Source organism: Oncorhynchus masou, chromosome 22 (assembly GCF_036934945.1).
Source record: "Oncorhynchus masou masou isolate Uvic2021 chromosome 22, UVic_Omas_1.1, whole genome shotgun sequence".
NCBI classification, from domain to species: domain Eukaryota; kingdom Metazoa; phylum Chordata; class Actinopteri; order Salmoniformes; family Salmonidae; genus Oncorhynchus; species Oncorhynchus masou.
Window position 1 is genome coordinate 15924619 of NC_088233.1, and position 25990 is coordinate 15950608.

The following is a 25990-nucleotide window of genomic DNA, read 5'->3' on the forward strand; positions in this document are numbered from 1 at the left end:
TTGGTTTCATCTGACCAGAGCACCTTCTTCCACATGTTTGGTGTGTCTCCCAGGTGGCTTGTGGCAAACTTTAAACAACACTTTTTATTGATATCTTTAAGAAATGGCTTTCTTCTTGCCACTCTTCCATAAAGGCCAGATTTGTGCAATATACGACTGATTGTTGTCCTATGTACAGAGTCTCCCACCTCAGCTGTAGATCTCTGCAGTTCATCCAGAGTGATCATGGGCCTCTTGGCTGCATCTCTGATCAGTCTTCTCCTTGTATGAGCTGAAAGTTTAGAGGGACGGCCAGGTCTTGGTAGATTTGCAGTGGTCTGATACTCCTTCCATTTCAATATTATCGCTTGCACAGTGCTCCTTGGGATGTTTAAAGCTTGGGAAATCTTTTTGTATCCAAATCTGGCTTTAAACTTCTTCACAACAGTATCTCGGACCTGCCTGGTGTGTTCCTTGTTCTTCATGATGCTCTCTGAGCTTTTAACGGACCTCTGAGACTATCACAGTGCAGGTGCATTTATACGGAGACTTGATTACACACAGGTGGATTTAATTTATCATCATTAGTCATTTAGGTCAACATTGGATCATTCAGAGATCCTCACTGAACTTCTGGAGAGAGTTTGCTGCACTGAAAGTAAAGGGGCTGAATAATTTTGCGCGCCCAATTGTTCAGTTTTTGATTTGTTAAAAAAGTTTGAAATATCCAATAAATGTCGTTCCACTTCATGATTGTGTCCCACTTGTTGTTGATTCTTCACAAAAATATACAGTTTTATATCTTTATGTTTGAAGCCTGAAATGTGGCAAAAGGTCGCAAAGTTCAAGGGGGCCGAATACTTTCGCAAGGCACTGTATTTGATACACTGTCAATTTTGCAGGTTTTCCCACTTACAAAGCATGTAGAGGTCTGCAAATTTTATCAAAGGTACACTTCAACTGTGAGAGACGGAATCTAAAACAAAAATCAGGAAATCACATTGTATGATTTTTAAATAATTCATTTTATTGCATGACATAAGTATTTGATCACCTACCAATCAGTAAGAATTCCGGCTCTCACAGACCTGTTATTTTTGTGGACAGGTGTCTTGGCTAAATAGCTGTAGCATTCATATATTTAATTCCTATTCAGCGAAGGGGCATTGACTGCTGCAGAGCAGATTCCATCTCCCTCCATTTCCCCTGAGCTCAGTGGAGGTGAGATGAGAAATGGGTTAAGTCAGCCCAGGTGGCTTCTGGGTCGCTGCCTCCAGTGGCAGACCGGATGACTGAATGCTTATTGCCACCCCCCATCCCCCCCGCTGTGGAGCCTGTCACCTGCGGTGGCCGAAACACAGACATAGCTCACCTGCGGCATTCTATTTGTCCTCACAACAAGAGATCCACTCAAAGTCCTGAATACAAAAGGGGAAGGAGGGACGAAGTGGCTGGATGGATGGTGTGTGCTGTAGTGTCAGGCCCTTGCCTGAAAGCCTGGTGGCCAGACCCCTTGAGGCAGAGCACAAATCACTAGACCTAAAATAACAGCCAGGCTGGGTGCTCTTGCCGTGTGCCTCCCCCTCAGCTTGGGAGAGGGGGGGCATCGAATCCTCACTCCACGCCCCGCTAAAAAGTGTAGTTGAGCTCAGCCACCTGAGGACAAACCATCAGTCTCCCTCAATGACAGTTTATAAATACCCACATCTGAACTAAAGGTGAGGAGCCTGCCTGCTGCCACCCATTGCTACATTTAACTCCACTAGCTCCAAAACAGGTGCTTCGACTAGAATGACAACATAATAATATAAATAGAAATAGAACATGGATTTTTATATATATGATAAAATATTCTATATCAAATCTAGAATAATATGTGCTACATAACGACCACTAATCCTGGCACTGATACATCATTTCCACTATGAACTGAATGTGATAAAGCCTCTACACGCAGCTGCTACACGCAGATACAGAAACACAAGGTACACTTATACAATTGCTCATGCCTACACAGTACTTGAGATTAGAAAGAACCATCCTTAGCTTTTCCTGGCAGAGACGACCATTCTCAGCTTTATGTCTCCCCTATAGCTAGCTGTATAGGCCTAGAGGTTACCAGTACTGAACATCCATGACCCATGTGATGCTGGAGCACAAGCATTAATGACTGGTAGGATGTGCCACTGCCTGCAAGACTGGCAGAAAGAGCAAGAGAGATCTTACTGGAGGGGAAGCACTTCACAAAGCATGAAGCACTGAAACATTAAGAGGCATAGTTTAGCTAAAGCATATATTAATCATCATCCTCCTCTTACCTACTGATAACTCTGTTCTTGTGTTGCTCTTTCAGTTGCCACAGGAAAGAACATTAATGTTTCTATAATCCTGCCTCTCTTCTCCCATCCGCCCACACACTGCCTTGCTCTGACTGTGCTCTCCTCCTCCAGTCAGATCCAGAGTGAGGTCCTTATTATGGTTTAGTGTGTTGGCAGTGGCTCGCTTTGTCGTAATCTGCAGCCCTCACATCACCACACCACCACGACGCTAACCCTCAGCCCAATTAGCATAACCGTACTAAAACGCCACTGACCGTGAATTTAACACACAGCTCTGTGTGTGTGTGTGTGTGACAGGGAATTGAACACACAGCACTGTGGGATAGCATGTGGGAGAACCATAAACCATCAGCAATTTTTTACAAAATAGTCCTCAGAGGAGTTGAGCTCTGAAAAATAAGCTCAGACGGATTCTTGTTTAAAAGGGACATTTTAGAAAGTGATCTCCAAAAGTATTGGGACAGTGACAAATTGTGTTGGATTTAAAATTATACTATGAGGTTAAAATGCAGACCGTCAGCTTTAATTTGAGGGTATTTTCATCCATATCGGGTAAACCGTTTAGAAATGACAGTACTTTTTGTACAAAGTCCCCCCATTCTAGGGGACCAAAAGTATTAGGGACAAATCTAGGGACAAATTCACCTATATATGCATTAAAGTAACCTAAAGTTTAGTTCAGTAACCTCACAGTCATTGTATCATTTCAAATGCAAACTGCTGGAGTACACAGCCAAAACAACAACAAATGTGTCACTGTCCCAATACTTTTGGAACTCACTGTATTTGTAATTTGGAAGGATAAAATATGTTAATCCCTGGGGATTCAAAATGCACTGTGTCAGTATATAGTTATCTGTTTAGAACTCTACCCTCGAGGAGTCACTACATTTTTCACTTATCCTCCATTGACACACTTCTACCAATGAAGAAGCAATCCAGGGTCACTTAGTCTGTAGGACTACCCCTACCATTGAAGCAAGTGAACTCAATAACCCTCAGGTCACAACTAAGTCTGGTTTGGTTCCTTAAACAAAAAAAGAGGCTAATGCTTACATTATCTCTGAGTTGGAAATGTGTCACTAACAGTCTAAATTAAGAATCCTGTCCCTCTGGCATTTCAAACACCAATGTCCTTCCACCCAGAGCACAATTTTAACTTAAGGCTTTTATCATAGCCTCAATGTGTCAAGTGAGTAACCTGCCCACTGCGCTCAGCTCACTTGGTGTGGGCAGGGTGCTTCCAAGCTGCTGCTGCTTCTGTTTTTTGAGAAATTAGTGAATTTTTCATGTCGAGGTAATTCCCATTTCATTGCATGCCTGCTGATGGATGTGAATGCCAGCAAAGCAGCTTTGATGTTTGTAGAATTACACAGCAGCTGAATGAGAGGGATATCTCCTTGCTGCATAAGCAAAGTACCCACTGGAGCTGATGACAGGGCTCCCATGTAATGAACAACATCATTTGTGTTTGGAGACTGACTGTTTTTTCTTCTCACTATCTCATTGTGAAGGCAGGTTCAGAACATCAGAAAAATCACCAGGAGAAGAGGAAGGGAGAGAGCGAGAGAGGAAGAAATAAAGCCAAGGGAGGCTGAAAGAAATGTAGCTGAAGTGAAAACCGATCACCACATCCAAGTGGGCATTTTCTACATTCCATGAAAACCTGCTATCTACGCAGTTTCTTCCGAATGCAACTCTACCTCATTGTGTTCCTGCAAGCACAATGTTTTATCAGATATAGATTCTGATTTACAGTACAATCCTACTATTAGGAATATGTCTCAATATGAAGTACCGGCAGGTTAACGGTACCTCAGACCCATAGCTCATTTCCCCCAAGCCGCCCTGCTTCAATTTACCAGCAGCACCTCTCTCTCTCTTTCCGAGATTCTTATTGCACTGGCCTGCTGCTGCTTCTCTCTCCCTTCATATCTCATGTTGACACATACAACCACTGAAGGACTCTCTGCCATTTTTCTCGGTTGTTGACTGTGGAATTTTACCCCAATCAACTTTTCGGGGGCACATCCGAGTTCAAGGCGACCTATTTAAACTGAGAAATTTACCAGAGGCGGAGGCATTCATTCATCACATCTGAAAAAGTGTAATGGAACAGCGAGCTGAGTCACTGTGTTAGAGGGATGTGAGGGACCACAGCAGAGCATTAGAGAGGCAGAAGAGTTGAAGTAGGTCGAAAATTAGTAATCCCCTGTGTTGGGCTGAGATCCCGCTAACGGGATCGATATGACAACAGCCAGTGGAAGTGCAGGGCACCAAATTCAAAACAACAGAACCCATAATTAAAATTCCTCAAACATACAAGTATTTACACCATTTTAAAGATGCACTACTTGTTAATCCCACCACAGTGTCCGATTTCAAACAGGCTTTACGACGAAAGCACACCAAACGATTATGTTAGGTCAGAGCCAAGTCACAGAAAAACACAGCCATTTTTCCAGCCAAAGAGAGGATTCACAAAAAGCAGAAATAGAGATAAAATGAATCACTAACCTTTGATGATCTTCATCAGATGACACTCATAGGACTTCATGTTACACAATACATGTATGTTTTGTTCGATAAAGTTCATATTTATGTAAAAAAATCTCAGTATACATTGGCACGTTACGTTCAGTATTTCCAAAACATCCGGTGATTTTGCAGAGAGCCACATCAATTTACAGAAATACTCATAATAAACATTGATAAAAGATACAACTATTATGCACAGAATTATGGATGCACTTCTCTTTAATGCAACCGCAGTGTCAGATTTCCAAAAAGCTTTACCGAAAAAGCAAACCATGCAATAATCTGAGTACAGCGCTCAGAGACCAAAACAATCCAAACAGATATCCGCCATGTTGTGTAGTCAACAGAAGTCAGAAATGGCATTATAAATATTCACTTACCTTTGATGATCTTCATCAGAATGCACTCCCAGGAATCCCAGTTCCACAATAAATCTTTGATTTGTTCAATAATGTCCATCATTTATGTCCAAATACCTCCTTATTTGTTTGCGCATTTAGCCCAGTAATCCAAATTCATGATGCGCGATCACTAGGAGCAGACAAAGTCAAAAGGTTTCGTTACAGTCCGTAGAAACATGTCAAACGATGTATAGAATCAATCTTTAGGATGTTTTTAAAATAAATCTTCAATAATATTCCAACCAGAGAATTCCTTTGTCTTCAGAAATGCAATGGAACTCAAGCTAACTCTCACGTGAATGTGCGTGGCCAGCTCGTGGCTCTCTGCCAGACCTCTGACTTATTCTCCTCTCATTCGCCCCCACTTCACAGTAGAAGCATCAAACAGGGTTCTAAAGACTGTTGACATCTAGTAGAAGCCTTGGGAAGTGCAATTTGACCCCATAGACACTGCATTCGATAGGGAATGAGTTGAAAAACTACAAACCTCAGATTTCCCACTTCCTGGTTGGATTTTTTTCTCAGGTTTTTGCCTGCCATACTCAGACATTCAAACAGTTTTAGAAACTTCAGAGTGTTTTCTATCCAAATCTACTAATAATATGCATATATTAGCTTCTGGGCCTGAGTAGCAGGCAGTTTACTCTAGGCACGCTATTCATGCAAGCTACTCAATACTGCCCCCAAACCATAAGAAGTTAAAATGGTTAAGGTAAGGTTTACTTAAAAAAAAGATAATTCACTGAAGAGAAAGCTATCTAACTCCAGACAAAATCAAAAACTATAAACATGGCGATCATTCTGGGCGCATTAATAGCACACTGAAACAGTGACATGAGGCTAACTGTACATGGAGGATATTTACCAGCTACTTAGCGTAAAAGCATGACCATAAATCTTTAAGCAGAGAAGATATGAATACTTAATTTACTGCTCTGATGAACAGGAATTTATACATATATAAATATTAGTAAAGTGATGAGATTTCACAGGGTATTCAATTAATTGACTAATTCAGTCCATTCTTATTAACATGCTGAATGAAATGACTGCCTCCGTGCAAGTTAGAGGGAACAACGTATTTTATTGAACGTTTAAGAAAAGAATAAGCACATTTGTGAATGCAGGTGTGCATGCTCGGAGCACTATGTGCGTGTGTGTGCGCTTGCAGTTTCGCAGAGAGGGATCCTTAGCTCAGAGGGCAGTGGCCTGCTTTAACAGAAGCCAATCCCCGGACATCACGCTCCTGCTGCACTCACACAAATGACAGATAATGACAATCTTACAGCCAGCAACCACCAGGCAACAGACATGGGAAAACATCCCTATCTTGGTAGATAGGAGACGGGCTGAAGTGATCACTTTTGGTAAAACAAACCCTTTTAACCTCCCATATTTAACCTCCCATGCCATACCATTCCTTCCCTTCTCAACCCTTCCCCTCTCCTCCATTCCCCTCCTTCCCTTTCCTGGCCTCCCATCTCTCCCAAGGGGCCAAAGTGTGCAGTCTGGGGTTTGTTCCTCTGTTTCAACAGGGACCTCATGGCTCATGGAAGTCTGCTCCCCTGTTCCTGTCTCCAGGGACAGGAATTCCTACCTCCACAGACTGCGTTCCCGCTGTTGCCCCAGCAACATTTCTGCAGGGGGGAGATTGTCAGCTCAGAGTCTCCTAGATTAAGTATCTTAGAGGCTTTTGCTTGCCATTTTTTCCCCCTCTGTTTTCTCTTTTTTTCTAAACCCAATCCCAAAACAATGGGCTTTGGTCATGGCTGGCTAAAACATAGCTTAACAAAGCTGGGATGTACCGGAGTTCTGTGAGCTGTAACTGAACTGGATTCTGTTGATGCTAATTACACAAACTCAATACAGTCCAACCAAACTGGAGGAATGCTGTTTCTCTCTTCTTGGCATCCCCACTTCAAAGACAAGCAACAGGAAGAGAAGAAAGTTCAGAGAATGAAGACTTGAAGCTTTTGAAGGTTTACCGAGCTGCTGCTGTGCATACCATGAATATTCATACACTTTTAGAAGGGAAAAACTTTTGCGTCAAAACTTTAAACTTCTGTTTTTCTCTCGTCTTGTACCAGGATGGTAATCGCAAAACGTTGTCATAAACAAATGAACACTGCCAGGAAAGGGGATTTAGTCATCTGTTATGACACCTGTTTATAACACGGGGAGTAGCACTTCTCCCTTTCCACAAGAAAATTATATTTTGCAGAAATCTGTTTCCAGGGCTGCTCAGAACCGAATGGTTATGTTCACAGCAGAACATAAAATCAATCAGCTTTGTAATGGTCTTGTCTGAAAGCATGACAAATACCCAATGTGGTGGATAGCTTTACATACAGTATATGCACTAATAAACATGCTGACAGAACCATTTTCCTCATCCACTGTTATGGCCTGGCCCTGAAACGAGGAGTAGTCTATTCTGTAAATAAGAAATTACTCAGAGGACCGGAATATTCCCTTGGACAATTTGTGTTTAAAATGAGTACCAATTACAGTAGGAAATCAGTCCGACTTGCCGTAGCAGTAGTCCAATATCACATTTGAAATGTAAATACAGTACAGGCCAGGGTGAGATTCTTTGGCACATAAGAAAGCAGCTTTTTTTGGTTTTAATGAAATCCCTCTCGATCAATGCTGTCAATACAGATCAACAGTATTTCACATTGTAACTGTTGTCGTCTGGAGATAGAGAGTAGGACCAAGGTGCAGCATGATAAGTGTTCATGTCTTTTAATAAACAAACTGAACACTGGAACAAAAACAATAAACGATGTGAACAAAACTAAACAGTACCGTGTGGTCCAAATACTCACATGGAAACAAACACCCACAAACCAAAAGTGAAACCCAGGCTACCTTAGTATGATTCTCAATCAGAGACAACTAACGACACCTGCCTCTGATTGAGAACCATACCAGGCCGAACTCAAAAACCAACATAGAAAAACAAACAGACTGCCCACCCCAACTCACGCCCTGACCATACTAAAACAAAGTTAAAAAAAACAAAGGAACTAAGGCCAGAACGTGACAGTACCCCCCCCCCAAAGGTGCGGACTCTGGCCGCAAAACCTGAACCTATAGGGGAGGGTCTGGGTGGGCGTCAGTCCGCGATGGCGGCTCTGACGCGGGACGTGAACCCCACTTCACCATTGTTTTTTCTCACCTCTTAGCCCGCCTCCGTGGCCTCTTTAGTGCGGCTAACCTCACCGCCGATCTTGGATTGGGGACCCACGCCACGGGTCCTGAATGGACGGGAGATTCCGGCAGCGCCGGACAGGCGGGAGACTCCGGCAGCGCCAGGACCCGCCAGAGCCGCCAGTCAGCCAGGAGCCGCCAGTCAGCCAGGCGATGCCAGAATCGCCCTTCTCCTCTATGCGGGAGACTCCGGCAGCGCCGGACATGCGGGAGACTCCGGCAGCTCCGGAGTGAAGGGCGATTCTGGCATTGCCTGGCTGACTGACTGGCGGCTCCTGGCTGACTGGCGGCTCTTGCTGCTCAGGACAGACGGGAGACTCTGGCGGCTCAGGACAGACGGGAGACTCTGGCGGCTCAGGACAGACGGGAGACTTTGGCGGCTCAGGAAAGACGGGAGACTCTGGCGGCTCAGGACAGACGGGAGCACCTTTAGGGAGAAGACGGAGAGACAGCCTGGTGCGGGGGGCTGCTACCGGAGTGCTGGTGCGTGGAGGTGGCACCGGATAGACCGGACCGTGAAGGTGCACTGGAGCTCTTTAGCACCGAGCCTGCCCAACCTTACCTGGTTGAATGCTCCCCGTAGCCAAGCCAGTGCGGCGAGGTGGAATAGCCCACACTGGGCTGTATTGGCGAACCGGGGACACCATGCGAAAGGCTGGTGCCATGTACACCGGCCCGAGGAGAGGCACTGGAGACCAGATGCGCTGAGCCGGTTTCATGGCACCTGGCTTGATACCCACTCGAGCCCGGCTGATACGAGGAGCTGGGATGTCCCACACCGGGCTATGCATACGCACTGGGGACACCGTGCGCCTCACGGCATAACACGGTGCCTGCCCGGTCCCTCTCACTTTCCGGTAAGCACGGGGAGTTGGCTCAGGTCTCCTACCTGACTTAGCCACACTCCTTGTGTGCCCCCACCCCCAATACATTTTTGGGGCTGCCTCTCGGGCTTCCTTGCCAGCCATGTTCCCTCGAAGTGCAGGCTCCCATTACCTGCTGCCTCCGCTCTCCTGGCTGCCCCCACCTGTTCCCATGGGAGGCGATCCCTTCCAGCCAGGATCTACTCCCATGTGTAGCAACCCTTGCCGTCCAAAACGTTCTCCCATGTCCAGGAGTCCTGAGATCGCTGCTGCCCGCCACGCTGCTTGGTCCTTTTTTGGTGGGTGTTTCTGTAACGGTTGTTGTCTGGAGATAGAGAGGAGGACCAAGGTGTAGCGTGGTAAGTGTTCATGTCTTCTTAATAAGCAAACTGAACACTGGAACAAAAACAATAAACGATGTGAACAAAACGAAACAGTACCGTGTGGCCCAAACACTCACACGGAAACAAACACCCACAAACCAAAAGTGAAACCCAGGCTAAGTATGATTCTCAATCAGAGACGACTAATGCCACCTGCCTCTGATTGAGAACCATACTCGGCCGAACACAAAAACCAACATAGAAAAACAAACAGACTGCCCACCCCAACTCACGCCCTGACCATACTAAAACAAAGACAAAAACAAAAGAACTTAGGTCAGAACGTGACACACATGTTGCCATTTTTAATCATTCTCAAAAGCATGTAGGTTAATTGGTGGATATGCAAATCTTAAAAGAATAAGATAATAAAATAAGGTTAGGATATGATGATATGAAGTGCATTTGGGTATTAGGAAAGTGCTATATAAATCATATGTATTATTATGATGTACATGGGTGATCTAATGCAGGGATCATCTCAATACCAGAGAAAGATAGTTTGTGAACAGATACAAATACACACAGCTCCATAATATACTACTGCATGCTGAGTGTGTGTACCACAGAAATATAATTACTAGAATGGTTATTCTCATTCTCGTCAATGAGTCTGTAATTATATTTCTATGGTGTGTGTGACTACATTGCCATAAGACACTGCCTTATCACTTAGTAACAATGTTACCGCGGTCAATGCTGTTTAAATCATTATCCATGTAAGATTCAAACAGTGCTCTCAGGCTAAACCCAATGTCAGATTATGTTAGATTAGCATTCCGTGCTAGCTCTTTCTCTCCTTCCTACACTCCCCCTTTCCTGCTCCCTGTCTTCTTCCCTCTTTCTCCCTCCCTGCCCACCTCCCTCAATCTTCTTCACTCCCTCTCTCCACTCTGCCAGGAATAGTGCCTCATAATGCAAGGCTCTACGCTGACCTTTCTTACAAGGAGCACGTGTGTGCCTCAGTTGAAAAATGTAGGCTCATATGCAAGTAAAATGTTCTCACTGTAGAGCTCTGTAATGGCTGAACAACACGTCCCCTGCAGGGAAAGGAAGGGAGAGGCTGCCATCTTGGGGTAATTATGAAAGAGGGATTTATCCTGCCTGCCTGACGCTGTCTGCCTGAGCCCACTCAACCCACAGGGCACAACACATCAAACCCCACAGCAATTTATTATTTATTATATGTAACCTTTATTTAACCAGGTAGCCCCATTGAGGACAGAATAGCTCTTTTCTAAGGGAGAAATGCATTAATGGGTGATATGTGAACATTCATGCTGAATTAGAATAATAATGTAGAACCAAAATAAATTAAACATTTCTGAAGCAATGTACCAACGGAGACAGAGGTTTTCAAACCCAGTTAAAATAATATGAAAACAGAAAATATACCAATCAGTTACATATTCCTTAACTGTGTCTTTTAGGTGTGGTTTTTATAAACAGTTGAAGTAGGAAGTTTACATACACCTTAGCCAAATACATTTAAACTCAGTTTTTCACAATTCCTGACATTTAATTCCAGTAAAAATTCCCTGTCTATGGTCAGTTAGGATCACCATTTTATTTTAAGAATGTGAAATGTCAGAATAATAGTAGACAACTATTTACTTCAGCTTTTATTTCTTTCATCACATTCCCAGTGGGTCAGAAGTTTACATACTAATTGAGTGTATTTGGTAGCATTGCCTTTAAATTGTTTAACTTGGGTCCAACATTTCAGGTAGCCTTCCACAAGTAGTGACTGAGTCAGGTTTCTAGGCCTCCTTGCTCCCACACGCTTTTCAGTTCTGCCCACAAATTTTTATCTAGGATTAAAATCAGGGCTTTGTGATGGCCACTCCAATACCTTGATTTTGTTGTCCTTAAGCCATTTTGCCACAGCGTTGGAAGTATGCTTGGGGTCATTGTCCATTTGGAAGACCCATTTGCGACCAAGCTTTAACGTCTTGACTAATGTCTTGAGATGTTGCTTCAATATATCCACATAATTTCCCTTCCTCATGGTGCCATCTATTTTGTGAAGTGCACCAGTCCCTCCTGCAGCAAAGCACCCCCACAACATGATGCTGCCACCCCGTGCTTCACGGTTGGGATGGTGTTCTTCGGCTTGCAAGCATCACCCTTTTTCCTCCAAACATAACGATGGTCACTATCACCAAACAGTTCAAATTTTTATTTCATCAGACAAGAGGACATTTCTCCAAAAAGTATGATATTTGACACCATGTGCAGTTGCAAACTGTTTTGGAGCAGTGGCTTCTTCCTTGCTGAGCACCCTATCAGGTTATGTCAATAAGGACTTGTTTTTACTGTGGATATAGATACTTTTGTACCTGTTTCCTCCATCTTCACAAGGTCCTTTGCTGTTGCTCTGGGATTGATTTGAACTTTTCGCACCCAAGTACGTTCATCTCTAGAAGAAAGAACGTGTCTCCTTCTTGAGCTGTATGATGGCTACGTGGTCCCATGGTGTTTATACTTGTGTACTATTGTTTGTACAGATGAACGTGGTACCTTCACACAATTTGGAAATTGCTCCCAAGGATGAAATTGGCTGATTGGCTGATTTGCTGTCTCCAATTGGCTGATTTCTTATGATTATGTCAATTGGCCAGAAGCTTCTAAAGCTATTACATCATTTTCTGGAATGTTCCAAGCTGTTTAAAGGCACAGTCATCTTAGTGTATGTAAACTTCTTACCCACTGGAATTGTGATACAGTGAAATAATCTGTCTGTAAACAATTGTTGGAAAAATGACTTGTGTCATGCACAACGTATATGTCCTGATAGACTAAACAAAACTATAGTTTGTTAACAAGTAATTTGTGGAGTAGTTGAAAAATGAATTTAAATTAGTTGTAATGACTCCAACCTAAGTGTATGTAAACTTCCCACTTCAACTGTAAGCCCTCTTGGGTTTCCAACCTCACCTGCACAGTGTTTTGTTATGTTTTTTTATGTGCACGCTTTTGTTTTTCACTTGTCTTCTTTAATGTGAATAAATCAAACAAAAACATGTCTGCCTATTCATGACCCCTTGCTCTTCCACATCAAACCTGAATACCATCAAAGCAACACAACACAAATGAATCAGACATTTTACGTTTTACATTTTAGTCACCACCAATAAATCTACGATAATCAATAATTCCAATATTGCATTTTTCAACGGCTGGCCATGCTTTCTGCCCCGGCCAACAGCTCTGCACCCCCCTCAGAAACTTGCCCAAGCTCCCTCCCTAATTTTCCTTCACCCAAATCCAGACGACTGATGTTCTGAAAGAGCTGCAAAATCTGGAACCCTACAAATCAGCTGGGCTAGACAATCTGGACCCTCTCTTTCTAACATGGCAAAATTGTTGCAACCCCTATTACTAGCCTATTCAACCTCTCTTTCGTGTCATCTGAGATCCCCAAAAATTGGAAAGCTGCTGCGGTCATCCCCCTCTAGACCCCAACTGCTATAGACCTATATCCATCCTGCCCTGCCTTTCTAAAATCTTCGAAAGCCAAGTTAACAAACAGATCACCGACCATTTCGAATCCCACCGTACCTTCTCCACTATGCAATCTGCTTTCCGAGCTGGTTCATGGGTGCACCTCAGCCACGCTCAAGGTCCTAAACGATATCATAACCGCCACCAAAAGACTACTATGCAGCTGTCTTCATCGAACTGGCCAAGGCTTTCGACTCTGTCAATCACCGCATTCTTATCGGCAGACTCAATAGCCTTTGTTTCTCAAATGACTGCCTCGCCTGGTTCACCAACTACTTCTCAAATAGAGTTTAGTGTGTCAAATTGAAGGTCCTGTCCTGGACCTCTGGCAGATTCTCTGGCAGATTCTATGGGGGTGCCACAGGGTTAAATTCTCTGACTCTTTTCTGACTCTTTTCTCTGTATATATCAATGATGGTCGCAGTTGTGAATGAGAACATGTTCTCAACAAGCCTACCAGGTTAAATAAAATGTAATAGACGCTCTTATCCAGAGTGACTTACAGTAAATGCATTCATCTTAAAATAACTAAGTAGAACAAGCACATATCACAGGCATAAAAAGTAAAATTTTCCTCAATATCGTAGCTACAGTAGAGTCACGGAGCTAGAAGGGGTGTCTCAGAAGAAATCTCAGAAGCCATCGCAATAACAAAAACATAAGTAGGCTGGGATTAGTGCGCCCAGGGACTTGAGTCTATGAGGAGAGAGTGCGAGAGGATACTTTTTTTCAGGGGAGATTTTGGTTGATTCTCAAATAACACCCTATTTCCTTACATCCCTATGGGCCCTTGTCAAAAGTAGAGCACTATATAGGAAATAGAGTGCCATTTGTGACACAGACTTTTTCATTAGCAGCCAGGGTCACATTTGGCTTCCCACGGTGCTTCAGAACAAAGAGTGTGTCTGAAAGCATGGACCCTTGACGTGGGACGTGGCACTCTAATTGGAGCCTTGGTAATCCTCTCTCTCCCCCTCCCTCTCCAGTCTCGGCTGTGGAACCAACAGTGTCAACAGGCTCTCTACTTTAACAACGGCACAGGGGAGCAGATCGTCACTGTTCAGCCAGCCGTGGGCAGATGCCTACTCCACACACACAGAGAGCGAGAGAGAAAGAGGGAGAGAGCATGTGAGAGGTAGAGAAAGAGAGAAAGAAAGAGAGAGAGAGGTAAAGAGGGGTTAGCAGACCAGCTCTGCGTGCTCCTCAGCGCGGCAGGGGAGTGGAGGAGTGATTGCAGGGAAGTAAGGTGGTACACGTCATCTACTGACGTGGATGAGGATTAGGAGAATAGTTTAGAGAGGATGAAACTCAACTGGACAGCCTGCCCTTCACTCTATGGATCACGTGGTGTATTGCAGTGTTTCCCAACTCCAGTCCTCAAGTATTTCCAACAGCACAAATGTTTGTTTTATCCCTGGACAAAAACAGCTTATTCAACTTGTCAAGGGCTTGATGATTAGTTGACAAGTATAATCAGGTGTGCTTGTCCAGGGCCACAACAACAAATGATACTGTTGCGGGTACTGAAAGACCGGAGCTGGGAACCACTGGTCTATTGTATCATGGCTGGAGTCTGGAGGCTTGGAGAGAAGCACTAATTATATCAGCTTTGCTAGGGAGAGTCGTCAGTGACTCAAAAAGGTCAGCTGGATATATCAGGATAAAAAAGAAGATGAAACATAGATATCGAACGGACAGAAACATGTTGTTTCCATGTCAACATGCAGTAGAGTAAGGATGGATGATGTACATGCCAAGGCTTGGGGCGAAATACAACAATCCTGTCATTATTCATGTACACACATATGACAAGTACAGTACATCATTGGTACCACAGGTGAAATCCACTTGATTTTAGCAACAAACAAGGTCCCAGTTCGTATGACAGCAAATAAACAACAGTGTATGTAAACGTGGATAAATTGTAGTTACTTGCAGGACTGACACAATGTCATCTCGTCGTACTTGGTAGTTCCTCACACTCCAGCGGTTCAGCAGCATCATGTCAGAACCTGTCACATTCCCCTCAGGACACATAGAGGGCTGAGGAGACACACACACATGTACCCACACAAATAAGGTGAGTCATAGACAAAAATTTGAGGATCGGGAGAAGTACAGCAGCATTGTCATTAGTGTCCTCCTGAAGAGAAATACAGCAGCTAATGTCAAGGAAGGGACAAACATGGGACTGACTGACTGACTGAACACATAACACCTGAATACCTCAGGGACCTATTGTTCTCAAAGTGACATATCGTTCTCAAAGTGACATACTGTTCTCAAGGGGACTTATTGTTCTCAAAGTGACATACCGTTCTCAAAATGACATACCGTTCTCAAAATGACATACCGTTCTCAACATGACATACCGTTCTCAACGTGACATACTGTTCTCAAGGGGACTTATTGTTCTCAAAGTGACATACCGTTCTCAAAATGACATACCGTTCTCAACGTGAGATACTGTTCTCAAAGGGACTTATTGTTCTCAAAGTGACATACCGTTCTCAAACATACCGGGGGGACTTATTGTTCTCAAAGTGACATACCGTTCTCAAAATGACATACCTCAACGTGAGATACTGTTCTCAAAGGGACTTATTGTTCTCAAAGTGACATACCGAAAGTGACTTTCTCAAACATACTGTTCTCAAGGGGACTTATTGTTCTCAAAGTGACATACCGTTCTCAAAATGACATACCGTTCTCAACGTGAGATACTGTTCTCAAAGGGACTTATTGTTCTCAAAGTGACATACCGTTCTCAAAGTGACATACCGTTCTCAACGTGACATACCGGTGTCGTGTCTTTACTATCATTAACTGAAGACTTATAGTTTTTATCAAAGATTCTCTGTAATTAGTTATTACGCGATTAGACTGATTAATCATGTAACCGTAATTACTAGGAAGTCAGGGCAACAAGGAAGAATATTCAGATTACCAAGTTATCATTTCCTAAAATAACATTTCAGATATTTTATCTGATCAATTAGTCTTCTAATTAATGAATGATTTACTTTACCTCACGTTAGTCTCATTCCAAACGTCGTAAATTGTTTGTTATCTGCACGAACCCAGTCTTCACTATGAGTCATCCATACATCAATTGTCTTAAATAATTAATTTATTACTAACTAAGTAATTCACAGAAATGCGTAAACACACAAACAAGGTAAATGTGGTTACATGAAATGAGAATGTGCCCTAGTGGGATAAACCGGCATGGCGGCTTGTTAGACAAAAGGGGAAGTGGGGGTCGACTAAGAAGTCACTACAGAGTGATAGTTATAACAATTGAAATGCTAATCCTTTACACATTCGGGAACAATTGCAATCAATATATTTATTTACGCTCAGTGTGTCGTCTTGATCGCCTGTGAAAAGTTTGTTTCTTTTGTAGAATTGTCCATCTCTCTCTCTCGGTTGTGGTTAGAGTGGATAGTTCAGAGTGACATTCATTAGTTTCGTTATAGAATGGATGTTTCGGCGGTTGTTGTTCTTCGCGTGCAATGATACCGAATTCCTAGCTGCAGACTAGTAATTAATATCAAAGACATGTTCTTATTCTGTCGGTATCAATAGTCTAAGAGTTTAACCGTATGGTTAAAAGATTCAGCAATGGATTACAACCTTTGTCCTCTCATAATGGAGAAAAACATGGTCTGCAACCTTTAGCCATCTCGTAATTGAGGTAAGCTCGGTCTGCTGATCGAAAACCAGAGTGGGGGTTTTATTCGGAAGGGCCAAAGAGGGCTGTCCCAGGAGGCCTAACCCTAACTGGGCTCAGGGGCGGTCCTCTGATTTAGTTCAAATCAAAAGGGACTTGTATTCTTCTTCATTAATCAGTCCAAAATCATATCACACAATTATACAAACAGTATCATACTCACTCATTCATCTTATACAACAATTAGATGTAAACCTCAAATCTGAGGCTATTATATAAACAGTGTTATGGTAATGTGGCCACACCGTCTCCCATGAGCTTCCCCAAGTTGTGACAAACGGACCAGTTCGTAGCTGGATTCTTCACCGATCTTTTATACTTTCTCCGGAACATGAAATTTGTTCTTACCTCAAGTTCTGTGAGTTGGAAGGTATTCCTTTGTCCTCTATGAAAATTTACTCTGCCTCTTATACTGTGTGTCCATGAGGCGATCCTTAGGAATTTACGACGTCTCTGACCACAGCAGCCTAGTTGAAGGAGGAAAGGGGGAGAGGGGGATGGGGCTTGCTATACCTAAAGAGGCCAACGTTATGACACCATACTCAAAGGGACCTATTGTTCTCAAAGGGACCTATTGTTCTCAAAAACATATTGTTCTCAAAGGGACCTATTGTTCTCAAAGTGACATACCGTTCTCAAATTGACATATTGTTTTCAAAGTGACATATTGTTTTCAAAGTGACATATTGTTTTCAAAGTGACATATTGTTTTCAAAGTGACATATTGTTTTCAAAGTGACATATTGTTTTCAAAGTGACATATTCCTCTCAGAAAGGAGAAGTGGCCTCCTCCTGCCATGCCATACTGTGATGGCTTCAGCCTATGTCCTTCTGTGTCTACTGATTCAAACTGACAGATACGGTTGGCAAAAACACAGTAGCAGTCACACCCTGATCTGTTTCACCTGTCTTTGTGCTTGTCTCCACCCCCCTTCAGGTGTCACCCATCTTCCCCATTATCCCCAGTGTACTTATACCTGTGTTGTCTTTTGCCAGTTCGTTTTGTTTTTCATCAAGCCTACCATCTTTTTTCCTGTGCTCTTGTCTGTCTCTAGTTCCTGTTTTCTATCTTTCCCGGTTTTGACCATTCTGTCTGCCCTGAGCCTGCCTGTTGTTCTGTACCTTGCCATACCACCCTGGATTACTGACCACTGCCTGCCCTGAGCCTGCCTTCCGTTCTGTACCTTTCAGACTCTGCTCTGGACTACTGACCTCTGCCTGCCCGTGACCTGTCGTTTGCCTGCCCCCCTGATTTTGTAATAAACTTTTGTTACTTCGAAACTGTCTGCATCTGGGTCTTCTCCTGAGCCTTGACAATAGCCGTCTATAAAACATCTTACCTTTTAAATTTAGTGGTGTGGAAAGGTTCCTCAACCATATTAAATGTCAGATTAATGTGTGCATATATTATCTGTCATGGAATCTACATACCTTGTAGCATTCTGCATTTCAAGTAGCATTTTAAGAAGCATTCAGCATTCTGAGAATAGGTCTATCAACTCTATGTTCAGATTTTGAGATCACGGTTCATATCCACCAAATGTCTCAGAGTAGGAGTGCTGATCTAGGATCTGTCCAAATAATCATATACATTATGATCTTAAAGGCTAAACTGATCCCAGATCAGCACTCCTACTCTGAGACGCTTTGTGGATACATGCCCAGGGGTCAGAATTGTCCTGAGACATGGCTGTAGGCTAACTAGCTTCATAAGATTCTAAAACCACACAACTCAGGCGCATGGCAAAGGACAAGAATAATCTATTCAACAACTCATGCTTATAGAATTATGCACAAAACTACTACAGTGAGTTGCAGAATACATCCGTTTGGACACGTTCAGACCAAACATCCCAGATTATTTTCCTACTAAACACAACACAACAAAATTCTCTTCTCTAACCAGTGAATCCACAAACGAGACTAAATCAACCATTTCACTCTCAGTGGGAAATGGAACTCCACAGGATTCTACAACAACCATAATGACAACTATTGTATAATAGTATAGGCCTATAGACCATTAAATCCCCCCCAGAAATAATTTATTCTTACAACTTAGTTTGTCACAAACTGTTTGTCACTTTATCGAAGAGCTAGTGTGTGACGAAGCCCCGCTCCAAGAGGCGGGTGACATGACACAGGCAGAATGATTCATTAAACAGGGTGTGCACAGGCCATTTCATGCTTGCTGGGGTAATTGACAGAATATCTCTTATCTGTCTGCTGAAAATAAATATTCCTACAAGTGCTGCCAGTCGCGGAATGTATCTGTTACAGTTGGATACGTTATCGTTTTCACTTTTAGTCATATTTTACCATATTTCATGCTGTATTGTCTAGCTTGCTAGCTGGAAAGCACCCTAGAATTGATAAAAACTGAAAAACAATAACACTGGAAAGTTTAATAAAATAAGACTGTCTGGTCAACAATTCAAATATTGTGCTGCAGGCAACCCAATGCAAGACAAGGGGTTTTGTGAGGACTGTAGCAGCCTTGTAGGAGGAGAGGCAAAGTAAAGCAACTGTCTGTCCATGCAAATTTAACTCTATCAGTGGAAACAGAATTCAGCATGTATTGATTCACTAAGTAGTAGTATAGGATGAGAGGAGAGAGATCATTAACCATCTTCACTATTAGTTGTTACATTTCACACTGTCTTTCTTAGTTAATTGTTCCGGTTCCGGGTTGGAGCGAGCGGTCGCATCTACACTTCGGTCCGCAGGTAGTATAACTTTTCATTACATTTTCATTACATTTCATTATAGTACAACGGTTTGATTTGTCTAATCTTAGCAATTTCTTCTTAGCTAGCTACATAGCCGTCTTTGTATTAAAGATAATTGCGTAATTATGGTATTTCGTCGTCCTAACGTAGTCTACACTGCTATCTGCCCAGCAGCTAGCTAACGTCCACCGTCTACCAGCACTGTAGAAACTATTACACTCAACTGAACGACTCGATTAGTGTAGTGTTAGCTAGCTACATAGTTGTCTTTGCTGTCTTCGTATCCAAGATAATTGTGTAGTTTAGAGTGTGTAGACTTAGAGTGATTATCTTAATTTACCGAGGTTAGCTAGCCAGCTATTTGTCGTCCTTAACGTAGGAGATACTGCTAGCTAGCTAGCCAACAGCTAGCCAACGTCTACCGAATAGAACTTCAACAACCCGGTCAACATTCCGCTTCGCTCCACATGTAGTATCACATTTTCATTTCACTTCATTACAGTACAACGGTTTGATTTGTTTGATCGTAGCTAGCTAGCTACATAGCCGTCTTTGTATCTAAGACAATTGTGTAGTCTAGAGCGATTTTCTAGGTTAGCTAGCCAGCTATTGTCGTTCTTTTAACGTAACGTAACGTAATCAACACTGCTAGCTAGCCAGCTAGCCCCCGAATAGCAGCACTTCAGAAACTATTACACTCGACGGAACGACTTGATTAGTGTAGTGTCAACAACGCAGCCACTGCCAGCTAGCCTACAAAGTCAACAACGCAGCCACTGCCAGCTAGCCTACTCCAGCAGTACTGTATCATTTCAATCATTTTAGTCAATAAGATTCTTGCTACGTAAGCTTAACTTTCTGAACATTCGAGACGTGTAGTCCACTTGTCATTCCAATCTCCTTTGCATTAGCGTAGCCTCTTCTGTAGCCTGTCTACTATGTGTCTATCTATCCCTGTTCTCTCCTCTCTGCACAGACCATACAAACGCTCCACACCACGTGGCCGCGGCCACCCTAATCTGGTGGTCCCAGCGCGCACGACCCACGTGGAGTTCCAGGTCTCCGGTAGCCTCTGGAACTGCCGATCTGCGGCCAACAAGGCAGAGTTCATCTCAGCCTATGCCTCCCTCCAGTCCCTCGACTTCTTGGCACTGACGGAAACATCTCTTCGTCTGCCCACTTGTTCTCGCACACCCCGAGAGCTTCTGGTCAGCGGGGTGGTGGCACCGGGATCCTCATCTCTCCCAAGTGGTCATTCTCTCTTTCTCCCCTTACCCATCTGTCTATCGCCTCCTTTGAATTCCATGCTGTCACAGTTACAAGCCCTTTCAAGCTTAACATCCTTATCATTTATCACCCTCCAGGTTCCCTCGGAGAGTTCATCAATGAGCTTGATGCCTTGATAAGCTCCTTTCCTGAGGACGGCTCACCTCTCACAGTCCTGGGCGACTTTAACCTCCCCACGTCTACCTTTGACTCATTCCTCTCTGCCTCCTTCTTTCCACTCCTCTCCTCTTTTGACCTCACCCTCTCACCTTCCCCCCTACTCACAAGACAGGCAATACGCTCGACCTCATCTTTACTAGATGCTGTTCTTCCACTAACTTCATTGCAACTCCCCTCCAAGTCTCCGACCACTACCTTGTATCCTTTTCCCTCTCGCTCTCATCCAACACTTCCCACACTGCCCCTACTCGGATGGTATCGCGCCGTCCCAACCTTCGCTCTCTCTCCCCCGCTACTCTCTCCTCTTCCATCCTATCATCTCTTCCCTCTGCTCAAACCTTCTCCAACCTATCTCCTGATTCTGCCTCCTCAACCCTCCTCTCTTCCCTTTCTGCATCCTTTGACTCTCTATGTCCCCTATCCTCCAGGCCGGCTCGGTCCTCCCCTCCCGCTCCGTGGCTCGACGACTCATTGCGAGCTCACAGAACAGGGCTCCGGGCAGCCGAGCGGAAATGGAGGAAAACTCGCCTCCCTGCGGACCTGGCATCCTTTCACTCCCTCCTCTCTACATTTTCCTCCTCTGTCTCTGCTGCTAAAGCCACTTTCTACCACTCTAAATTCCAAGCATCTGCCTCTAACCCTAGGAAGCTCTTTGCCACCTTCTCCTCCCTCCTGAATCCTCCTCCCCCTCCCCCCCTCCTCCCTCTCTGCAGATGACTTCGTCAACCATTTTGAAAAGAAGGTCGACGACATCCGATCCTCGTTTGCTAAGTCAAACGACACCGCTGGTTCTGCTCACACTGCCCTACCCTGTGCTCTGACCTCTTTCTCCCCTCTCTCTCCAGATGAAATCTCGCTTCTTGTGACGGCCGGCCGCCCAACAACCTGCCCGCTTGACCCTATCCCCTCCTCTCTTCTCCAGACCATTTCCGGAGACCTTCTCCCTTAACTCACCTCGCTCATCAACTCATCTCTGACCGCTGGCTACGTCCCTTCCGTCTTCAAGAGAGCGAGAGTTGCACCCCTTCTGAAAAAACCTACATTCGATCCCTCCGATGTCAACAACTACAGACCAGTATCCCTTCTTTCTTTTCTCTCCAAAACTCTTGAACGTGCCGTCCTTGGCCAGCTCTCCCGCTATCTCTCTCAGAATGACCTTCTTGATCCAAATCAGTCAGGTTTCAAGACTAGTCATTCAACTGAGACTGCTCTTCTCTGTATCACGGAGGCGCTCCGCACTGCTAAAGCTAACTCTCTCTCCTCTGCTCTCATCCTTCTAGACCTATCGGCTGCCTTCGATACTGTGAACCATCAGATCCTCCTCTCCACCCTCTCCGAGTTGGGCATCTCTGGCGCGGCCCACGCTTGGATTGCGTCCTACCTGACAGGTCGCTCCTACCAGGTGGCGTGGCGAGAATCTGTCTCCTCGCCACACGCTCTCACCACTGGTGTCCCCCAGGGCTCTGTTCTAGGCCCTCTCCTATTCTCGCTATACACCAAGTCACTTGGCTCTGTCATAACCTCACATGGTCTCTCCTATCATTGCTATGCAGACGACACACAATTAATCTTCTCCTTTCCCCCTTCTGATGACCAGGTGGCGAATCGCATCTCTGCATGTCTGCCAGACATATCAGTGTGGATGACGGATCACCACCTCAAGCTGAACCTCGGCAAGACGGAGCTGCTCTTCCTCCCGGGGAAGGACTGCCCGTTCCATGATCTCGCCATCACGGTTGACAACTCCATTGTGTCCTCCTCCCAGAGCGCTAAGAACCTTGGCGTGATCCTGGACAACACCCTGTCGTTCTCAACTAACATCAAGGCGGTGGCCCGTTCCTGTAGGTTCATGCTCTACAACATCCGCAGAGTACGACCCTGCCTCACACAGGAAGCGGCGCAGGTCCTAATCCAGGCACTTGTCATCTCCCGTCTGGATTACTGCAACTCGCTGTTGGCTGGGCTCCCTGCCTGTGCCATTAAACCCCTACAACTCATCCAGAATGCCGCAGCCCGTCTGGTGTTCAACCTTCCCAAGTTCTCTCACGTCACCCCGCTCCTCTGCTCTCTCCACTGGCTTCCAGTTGAAGCTCGCATCCGCTACAAGACCATGGTGCTTGCCTACGGAGCTGTGAGGGGAACGGCACCGCAGTACCTCCAGGCTCTGATCAGGCCCTACACCCAAACAAGGGCACTGCGTTCATCCACCTCTGGCCTGCTCGCCTCCCTACCACTGAGGAAGTACAGTTCCCGCTCAGCCCAGTCAAAACTGTTCGCTGCTCTGGCCCCCCAATGGTGGAACAAACTCCCTCACGACGCCAGGACAGCGGAGTCAATCACCACCTTCCGGAGACACCTGAAACCCCACCTCTTTAAGGAATACCTAGGATAGGATAAAATAATCCTTCTCACCCCCCCCCCCCCCCCCCCCTTAAATGATTTAGATGCACTATTGTAAAGTGGCTGTTCCACTGGATGTCAGAAGGTGAATTCACCAATTTGTAAGTCGCTCTGGATAAGAGCGTCTGCCAAATGACTTAAATGTAAATGTATGTTAATTTGTATTTATATTTTTCTATCTGTAATTGGACGTCATGAGGGATGGTACAAAGGAAACAAGAACTATGGACTGACATTTAATTTGACTTGACTGAAACGTCTTTATTTAAGAATTGCAATTATTGTTCCATAGAAATTCAGATTTCTTTCATCAGTGATGGAGCTCCTACAAGGCCCTTCAGTTCCCATGTTACAAGGCTATTGCACTGTATAGATTCTCGAGTCAACCTTTCCCAAGAGGCTGAAGTTGCCGTCCAACACTGAACACGGAGGACAAGACCCAGCCAATGTGATGAAACCAATGGGTCTCAGTTGCCTGACTGCCTTACCTTGATACCTGTATAGCTACATGTGTATACCTCTAGATTAATTCTGTTTGACAGCGGAATGAAACATGGGTTTGAGTATTTCAAATCAAATCAAATTTTATTTGTCACACACACATGGTTAGCAGATATTAATGCGAGTGTAGCCAAATGCTTGTGCTTCTAGTTCCGACAATGCAGTAATAACCAACGAGTAACTAACCTAACAATTTCACAACAACTACCTTATACACACAAGTATAAAGGAATGAAGAATATGTATGACTTGCATTAAAAATAGAGGTTGAAAACAAGTGAGGTGAGGCCAATATTTTCCATTATAAAGAGAACCTCTCCCTCTCTCTCTTTACGGTATGATTGATGCCAAGATTCCATTACCTATGCTACAAAGGGAATTGGGCTTTGAAAAAGTACAATAAGATCAGAAGGAATTGATGGGGGGTAGAGAAAGAGAGAGAAACAGAGAGAGAGAGTCTCACCTGCATTGACGCTCCCTCCACTCGTGCTACATAGGCGAAGCGGTCCAGAACAGTGATGGTGACTGGCACTGTCACGAAGAACCTGCTCACAAATGCCAGGATATTCCTGCACTCAGCCCCACCTTCTGAGCCATCACCTGGGACAGAAGAACACAGTTCAGCCAATCACCATCAAAGAAACCATCAGAATGGGAACACTGCTATAAGAACTTCCAATGGAGAATCAGATAGTAGGGAGTTTGTATTGAGAAGATCAGAATCAGAAAGCATGTATATCCTACCAACGGGACATTAAAAACTGTAATGTTTCACAGAGTCGTGGCTGAACGACGAAATTAAGAGCATACAGCTGGCGGGTTATACACTACATCGGCAAGACAGACAGCAGCCTCTGGTAAGACACGGGGTGGGGGCCTATACATTTATGTAAACAACAGCTGGTGCACGATATCTAAGGAAGTCTCAAAGTTTTTCTCGCATCAGGTCAAAGTATCTCATGATAAGCTGTAGACCACACTATCTACTTAAAGACTTTTCATCTGTATTTTTCGTAGCTGTTTGCATACCACCACAGAGCGAAGTTGGCAATGAAACCGCACTCGATGAGCTGTATTCCGCCATAAGCAAACAGGAAAACGCTCACCCAGAGGTGGCGATCCTGGTGGCCGATGACTTTAATGCAGGGAAACTTAAATCAGTTTTACAGAATTTCTATCAGCATGTTAAATGTGCAACCAGAGGGAAAACAATTCTAGACCACCTTTACTCAACACACAAAGATTTGTACAAAGCTCTCCCTTGACCTCCATTTGGCAAATCTGACCATAACTCCATCCGGTCTATAAAAAATGGTCAGATGAAGCAGATGCTAAACTACAGGACTGTTTTGCTAGTACAGACTGGAATATGTTCCGGGATTCTTCCGATGGTATTGAGGAGTACAGCACATCAGTCATTGGCTTTATCAATAAGTGCATTGAGGACGTCGTCCTCACAGTGACTGTACGTACATACCCCAACTAGAAGCCATGGATGACAGGCAACATTTGCACAGAATTATTTTGCCACTATGGCCTATTTATTGCCTTCCACCCCTAATCTTACTACATTTGCACACACTCTATGTAGACTTTTCTATTGTGTCATTGACTGTACATTTGTTTATCCCATCTGTAACTCTATGTTGTTTGTGTCACACTGCTTTGTCCTATCTTGGCCAGGTCGCAGTTGTAAATGAGAACTTGTTCTCAACTGGCCTACCTGGTTAAATAAAAGTCAAATAAACAGAGCTAAAGCGTAGAGCTCCCACTTTCAATGAGCTTATAAGAAATCCTGCTATGCACCCCGACAAACTATTACAGACTACTAAGGGAAGCACAACCGAGAGCTGCACAGTGACACAAGTCTACCACACGAGCTAAGTAACTTCTATGCTTGCTTCGATGCAAGTAACACTGAAACATGCATGAGAGCATCAGCTGGTCCGGATGACTGTGTG

At 44.3% G+C, this 25990-nt stretch overlaps 1 pseudogene; it reads right to left on the reverse strand.

Annotated features, from left to right (window-relative positions):
- The window catches only part of LOC135508780 (mitochondrial inner membrane protease subunit 2-like), a 193135-nt pseudogene extending 167834 nt beyond the window's left edge, over positions 1–25301 (reverse strand).
- Between the last annotated feature and the right edge of the window lie 689 nt (positions 25302–25990).